Source organism: Crocodylus porosus, unplaced genomic scaffold (assembly GCF_001723895.1).
Source record: "Crocodylus porosus isolate Cpor-Errol unplaced genomic scaffold, CroPor_comp1, whole genome shotgun sequence".
Lineage (NCBI taxonomy): Eukaryota > Metazoa > Chordata > Crocodylia > Crocodylidae > Crocodylus > Crocodylus porosus.
The window spans coordinates 103,393,047-103,399,590 of NW_017728886.1; the positions used below are offsets into that span (position 1 = coordinate 103,393,047).

Sequence of the window (6,544 nt, forward strand, 5' to 3'; positions counted from 1 at the left end):
TATTTTTTTCAACAACTTCTGTAACTGTTTTCTTTCCTGAAATAGCTTTCGCATAAAACTAACCGTATTTCCATTTTGTTCAGTCTTTTCTCAGGTATTTATGAAACATACATACATGATGCTGATGTCAGATTCTACACATCTGGGAGTTTTTCATATTTCACTCTGAAAAGAAAACTTCCCTGTGAAATGGGTTAATTGAACATCCCTTTCCTTTAAGGGCTAAGCATATAGGTAGCAGATCACTTGGCAAATCTGTAAATGCTTCTCATACATTTGATTTAAATTATTACAGTTTTCTAGAATTCATTTCCTGTGTAGTGTGTTTTCCTGAATGAACCTTTGAGGTACTTGACATATACATCCCAGGTCTTCTGTAACAAATGAAGCATTTAGCCTTTCCTTTTAGTGAACTACATATTATTCCAAAGGCAAAGTGACATGGCTGGGTGCCCAGTGTAGCAGTGTCTGGTTATTGCTACATGATCGTAATCGTGCAACAAAAACTGGGTTTTTGTCTTCTTACAGGGTGGAGGGATGTGTGTATATGTAAATGCTATTCAGCCACCCTTTGAAAACTGCACTCCAACTTTTGTAAGGAATCTTCCAGTTTGCATCTTTGAATTCAGTGTCTGCAGAGCAGGAAAAAGAACGCTTGGGATTTGAAACCAGTGATAAAACCTTGAAGCAAGGTGACTGTGATAGAGCAGCATGCAGAAAGCTTAGAGCATGCTTATGTGAATTCAGGACTCTTAAAAATTGGTTCTAGTTTGAGGCTGTAATAGGGAGCCAGAGGCCTCCCTGGTGCTTTAAGGAGAAAGCAGCCACAGAGTTCCTTGAGTGGAGGGAACCGCTGCCTTGATGAAATGGCTGCAGGGGGATGGGAAGGAAGCAAGGGCTTGGAGACTTGCTTGGGAAGCAGGGGCACTACTGCAGCAGGTAGACCATTAGAAGAAACAGAAGCAGCTATGCCAGGGCTAGCAAGCCACCTGACTGGAAGAAGGCAGGGCTTGAGAGATGCATAAGCCCAGGCCCTGAGCCAGAGCGGTCATTCTGACGCTGCAGGCTACAGGATAAAGAGCTCTGCAGGGAGACAGCTGTAGTTGAACAACTGGCTGGGATCCTGTTCTACCTGGAAGCTGCAAGTAAGAAACTGCGGTTATGTAGCCAGGGTCTTAGAGTTTGGTTATAGCTGGTGCGCGTATGTTTCTGTTTAAGTTTATACTGGAGGAGCAAGTTGTGGCTATGGGGGAGGTCTGGAGGTCATGGAAGGTTGCCTGCTACGGCGCTCTGCATTTGGCATCCTAGCCTGAGTTAAGGACCAGAGGGCTAAGGGCTGGAGAGGCAAGCAGCCTGGCTTGGAATCAAGGACCAGAGAGCTGAGGCTCAGGACAGCAGACAGGCTGAAAAGGCCAAGACCTTAGAACTACACAGGCAGTAGAGGCGGCCTGAGGCTGGGAGGGCTAAGGGTCAGAGCCCAAACGGGGCAATCGGGTTCAGAGCAAAGAGGCAAGGGCCAGGGGCTGAGAGCCCAGGCTGAGTGAGATGGGCCAAGGGTCAGACAAGTCTGAGACTTGGAAGCTGGGCCAGAGAAAGTGGGCCTAGGCTGACAGTCTACAGCAAAGAGTAACCAGTGGGCTAAAGCTAAGAGGACTGGTGCATGAATATGCAGTGATATCTGTGAGGCATAGGTGTGACTATGGGGGCAGCTGAAGGTCCCGAATAAACCATACAGCATCAGGTGTCCTGGGGGCACAGATGGGCCAGGAAGATCCACTTAGCAAGAGGGGGTAGGTTGGGACCAGCAGGGTCTGAGATGGACCTGCTGGACACAGAACTGAAGAAGGCTCACTGTGGGACTTTTGGACAGCCTTCTTTTCTGTAATAAAATGTATTCAAATAAAGCCTGGCAGATGGGAGAAAAGGGAGAGTACTTAGATAGCCAGGGTGGGGCAGGAATTGTGTGGCCACCAGGGGACATCATGGCCATTCTTCAGGCTGTGGTCCTGTTACTTGGGCGCTTAAGGAGCTCTGTTTCTAGGCTGCTTGCAGACTTAAAAAACCCCCCAAAACCCCCATGCTTTACCAGAAAAAGCAGTGCGTTATGGTGACCTGGCTCCACAGCATCTGTATAGATCAGGTGCTTCAGCAGAGCTTTTTGGAGCTTTTAGCTAAAGCTGATTCAATCAGCTATAGATAAAAGTGCCAAAAAACCTACCTAAAGCGCCCGATCTATGCAAATGTTAAGTGAGCTGGGTCCATCTAATGTGCTGCCTCTTCTGGTCGTGTGCTGGGCTCAGTGTGGGAGTGCTCTGAGTTAAAAGCAAAGTGCTGCTTTTCTTTAATGTCTGTGAGCAGCCCTACTCATACACAATTTTGGGGTGACTTGAAAGCATTTCTGTCATTTAATTGCAAAGTGAAGGGGATTAAAATAAGTCCTAAGATGTGGTCATTCTTCCTGCAGGAGCTCCAGAGGCAGAAATTGTGCTTTCTGTGTTCAGTGTCATGCTTGCTTTTCTGCTGGTAATGGAACAGTTTTCCAGAGGAATTTTGCTTTAATCTTCCTTCTGCCTAACAGGAAACCTGAACATTAAGTGGGTTATAAATGCCGTGGGGCTTCATCTCTAGCTAGATCAAACTTGCAAGCTTCTTTTGAAGTTTTAAAATAATTTATCTGAGTGTGCCAGCACCTTAAATATGCTCATATGCAAAAAAACCTCCATCATTCAGGGAGGTGTTTCCTAATTATATTTTTAGAGCCCAAAGGGCATTCTCCATGTATGGACTTGTGCTGCAAATCACTGCTGGTTTTCTTTTTGGGGTGGAGGTAGGGGGATGGGGGGTCATGGGAGTCTTGTTTTGGCAACACATACTAAAACTTTCTCTGTTACTTTTATTATTGGGCCAATAAATAGGGGGCCAGTAGGCTTGGAAGAAGCTTGGCATATGTCAAGAGCAGCTGCATTGTGTCTCTTAGTACCATTCATTTCTTTCAGTTGTGGGGAATGCTTTTTCACTCTGTGTGAGGCTGGTGTGCACTGCATGTAGGTTGGACCTAGCACCATGGCTGCTCCATGCAGAACAAGGGGTCAGTCACAATGCACTTCAGTAACCCACATCTGGCCCACAGCCCTAGAAGAGTTTAACACCCTTGCTATAGGGGAATCCTCCTTGCTTTTGTAATTGCAGCATTAGTGTGGGCTCCTTCCATTCATTAACTTTTTGCTTGTTTTGGTATTTCTGCTGTTTTCTTGGTCAGGGTATATATTATTGGAAAGAAATAATATGCCTCATCCTGGCCCTTTCAGTTGAACTTGGTATGAGAGAATTATCAGATTTTTGACCATAGCCTCAAATTCATGGCCTAGTAAAGACACTTCCGCCTCTTCATTCAACAGAGACATTTTAGATTTGAACCCATTTATCTCAGGTTCACTGAATAAAAAGAAACTCAAGAAGAATGGAGTGTAGGTTAGCAAGGGAAAGTTCAGTTGAAATCCTAGGAGGGCATTTGTGTCATACTTTAAGAAGGAATGAAAGCTCTTTGGCTTCAGATGCCTTTCAGTAGTTGAATCAGACTGTTCATTGGGATAGACTCTTTGAACTTTAAGACTTATTCCTAAAAGCAGCTAGGTTTTTAAAATTGAGAGGGCAGACTTCAAATCCTTGAAGATCCCATCCCAAGAATGAAAGGGTATAGAGAGAGCTGTCTTTTACTTTCTTGAATCCTTGAAAAGTGTTGATTTAGAATGATTGCTCCCAGGGAAGAAAATGTCTTTCATTGAGCTCTTTCTGCATCAAAGCTGCAGTAGTAAGGCCTCTAAAGGGAAGCTGAAGAAAAGCAGAATATCTAAAAAGAAGTTTCAGCATTTCCATGAGGCTCTTGTTAATCAAAAAAGATCCAGACTATCAGCACACAAAAATGAATGTGAGGTTGGAGGAATGTTTGAATAAAGTGCTGGGGGAAAGCCAGTGAGGTAGCTGATTATATTTTTGAAGTTCATATGGCATTTAGCATTCTGAAGGTACTTTGTCAGAGTCACAAATAAGAAGCTATTAAAGAAGCTTTGGGTAGACATGGGGTCTTGAGTCAGAAACAGGTGATGGAAAGCAAAGATAAGGGTTAGTCATTTTTCATTGTGACAGAAGTTAACAGCAGAGTGCCTTAAGGTTTTGGCTTTTACTGTATTAATGATGTGGAAAAGAGGGTGAGTAGTGAGGTAGCAAAATTTGCTGGCAGCTTTAAGTTGGTCAGGACAAAGGGAGGCCCATTAGGAACTTCTGAGGTACTTAAACCTGGTAAATGGGCAGCACAGTGGCAAATGTGGTTCAGTCTTGATGCGTGAAAAGTAACATGCATTAGAGGGAAACAAATCAAAATACACATGCACCGCGGAGTTCTAAATTTAGCTGCCTCGGCTCAAAAAAAGTACCCGGGCATCGCTATAGACAGCTCAGTGAAAATTTGCTCGGTGCTCATCTGCAGTAAAAGATAAGTTTAGGATATATAAGTAATGGGATGGAGAATAATATTGAAAACACAGTGACTTTTGTATATACCAGTGGCTTGTGTGCATGGTCTCATCTAGAATATTATGTGCAGTATTGGTCAACATTTTAAAACAAGTATTGCAGAACTGGAAGGGGTTTAGTGAAAGGTGACAAGATGAACCTTTGGCAAAGCTTTTTCTCTGAAGGGAGATTGAAAGCATTGACATGGTTTATCTTAAAAAGGATTAGATGGGTATGACAGGTGATGGATCACATTAGATCTGTGATTCTTACACTTTTTAGATTCAAGGCACCCCTCCAGTTGTGAGTTGAGTGGTACCCCTTTTCAAAAACCAATTTATTACAGTGCCTTGCAGGGGGGCTGGGTAGTGGGGGCAGTGTAGAATGACCAGGCAGGGCCTGAGTCTGAGTATGTGCTTATCTCACCACTACATCAGGGGAGTACATCAAGTGCTCAGCAAGCAACTGTTTATTTACCAGGGCACCCTTGGGGAAAACCAGGAGTAATGGCCACAAACTCCTGGAAGACCTCTTAAGGCTTAACACTAGGAAAAACTTCTTCACAGTTAGGGAGTCCAGACTGTGGAATAAGTTCCCTCCAGAGGTGGTGCAATCATCTACCCTGGAAATCTTCAAGAGGAGACTGGGTGGTCACCTTGTTGCGGTCGCCTGACCCCAGCTGTCTTTCCTCTAGTGCAGGGGGCCTGGAACCAATGATCTTGCGGTCCCTTCCAGCCCCTTACTACTGATGCATCTATGAATAGTTTCATAGTTGTTAGGGGATGTCTCTTCACGTCTGGCTTATCTACTCACACCTTCTGGCACCCCTTAAAGGATCTTGCAGCACCCCTGGGTGCACTGGCGCTTTGGTTGAGAGTCACTGCTCTAGATATACGAGGTTCACTTGGTCTCCCTCTAAAGCTTCCACTTTTGCCAGTATTGTAGATAGGATACAGGCAGAGCTGACCCGAGTAGGGTGTGGGGCCCGGGGCAAAACCATGCGGGGCCCTGCTCCCACTCCGATCCCATGGGCCCCAGACCTGAAGAAGTGTTGGGGGCGGGGGGGAGGGTAGTGTGCAAATGGATGCAGAGCTGCTGCTCCACTTGGCTCTGTGGGCCTCCCAAAGTGTGGGGTCCAGGGCGCTTGCCCTGATTTACCCCCTCACCCCACCGACCCCTAGGGAGAGCCCTGGATACAGGGCTAGGTGGACCATTGATCTGAGTAGTATGTCACTTACTTTGTTCTTAAGGAAGGTTAGGAACTTATTTTTTCCCTGTTGCGTAACACAAGAATCTCCATCCTTAAATCTTTTTAAGAGCAGGTTAGAGAAATGCCTGACTGGGTTGGTTTGACCAGAGATGATCTACCTTGAACAGGGGAGATGGACTAGGTGACCTCCTGATGTCCCTTTCAAACCATGATTCTGTGTTAAGAACAAGGGGACATTCATCTGTTTACAAGGTGACCTGCAGTAACCTGTGGCAGAAAGCCATCTTGGTTTCTCCCCAAAATCTCTGCCCTGTGACAATGTGATAAAATCTCTGTGCTGTGACCATTTGAGTAGGGTGGGCTCAGCAGAGGAGACCACACCCTTACCCTGTCTCTTTAGGTAACCTGAGCTGGCTGCATTCCTGAGGGAGGGGGGAAACCTGCTCCCTCTGCCTATGGGACTGGTATCTGGGTGAGGGGCATCTACCTGGTGGGCTGGGATCTGCCCGGTAACTGGTGATGTATTTCAAATTGGTTGGCTGACAGCCAACCGGGGCTGGCCTCCACTAGACCAGGTGAATGAGGTCCACTAGATCAGGTGAATGAGGTCACAGGGGCTATATAAGTTAGGACCGGCGAGGAGGCGGTCTCTTCGGCCATGAGGTGAGGCAGCAGCGAAGCTTTACCATCTAAAATTGGCTCTCTCCCCCAAACTCACGAGCTAGAAACCGCCTGCCTCCAGAGAGGAAACTTCACCAACCTCTGGAAGATGCTTGTGAGTAAGCTACTCAAGATCTGATTAGATATCTAGCTGGCAGTAAC

At 45.9% G+C, this 6,544-nt stretch overlaps 1 protein-coding gene across 1 annotated transcript in view; it reads left to right on the forward strand.

Moving 5' to 3' along the window:
* ELP2 (elongator acetyltransferase complex subunit 2) overlaps positions 1-6,544 on the forward strand; it is a 94,151-nt gene that overhangs the window by 22,747 nt on the left and 64,860 nt on the right. The window lies entirely within an intron of this gene.